The following is a 1,339-nucleotide window of genomic DNA, read 5'->3' on the forward strand; positions in this document are numbered from 1 at the left end:
ATCTATTTAAGGCTCCCTCTCCAAAGGGTGCATATCTTCTCCCTATCATTTTAAAATTTACTCACAAAGAGTTAAAGACAGGCATTGGGCCACACAGATTGAGAGTGATCTGACTGGGAGCAAATTCTAGGAGACCTGGCTTCCAGTCCAGTCTGCCACATACTCATTGGTTTGATGGCTGTGAATTCACATGATGCTCACCCTGCATAAACATGCAGAGGACAGTTCCATTTAGTAGGCTGAGCAAATATGTTTGTGTTTTTCTGAATACCTGTTCTGACTGGTTGTAAATGGTCCAGATTTTGTTAATGAGAAAATGGCTCATAACATTTCAGGGGATCTTTTCATTACAGATTACAATAGTATTATTTGCATTCTTTCTCTGCCTTTGCCAGATGTGGATTTTGCTTCAGTGGCATCTTCTCAGTAAGTCCTTTTTGGCTGCTGCTGCTGCTGGATGATTCTTCATGGTCTCCATTGTACTGTGCAATAATCTGATGGGGAAGCTCAATTGTTCCTTGCTTGAAATTTCAGGTATATGTTACTAAACCTGGAACAGATGTTATCTTGGCTTCTGTCATTTGCTGTGAGTTTTATTTCACATTTTACACAAGGCAGATAGAAAGCAGGTAATTAGCTAACTGTACTGTTTTGGACAAAGAAAAAAAGGAGTGAAGATGGAATGAGAAGAGATAAATATATAAATTGTAGGAATAAAACCACATGGAGACAGACAGCACAGCCACCAGAACATGTATTATCCCAACATCATAAGCTATAGTTTGGTTACTACTGACTTGCCTGGAATCCTCATGAATCATATTTGTGGCCACCCAGATTAACTGTGTGAGTCGATCTCTTGATTTAATATCAGCATGATTTTTTAGCTCCTACGTCATTTGCTGGCATCTAAACAGAAAATGTACTGCTTGTTACTCAGGCATCTGTGTTTTCAAGAACCCACAGTCTTTTAATTCCGCCCCCCCCTTCTCTTCCTTTCCCTTGTCTTTTTGGTATGGGAGCCAGGAGCTAGAGCATATTAAGAAAGAAAAATTAACCACTCACTGAAAAGGTAGAAGCTCAGAGAAAAGGGGGCTGTCTCATGATTTGTGCTTTGTAAGCTGTGGGTGTGACTCAATTTCCTCACTGCCACATAAAAAGGTTGCCACCCAATCTCTGTTGTTGGTTGTTATTTTTTTTTTTGTCCCAAGCCCCTCCCCTTGGATTTTGGCTGAGAGACCCTAAGAGAGCCTGCCCTTTCTGGACTTTGCAAACTGACATATAAAAGCTGTTAGCTGTTTCTGTAGCCAGCAGCATTCAAATCTTGCAGACTCTTGCA

This window comes from Mus caroli, unplaced genomic scaffold (assembly GCF_978045245.1).
Source record: "Mus caroli unplaced genomic scaffold, Mus_caroli_1 scaffold_1, whole genome shotgun sequence".
NCBI lineage: Eukaryota > Metazoa > Chordata > Mammalia > Rodentia > Muridae > Mus > Mus caroli.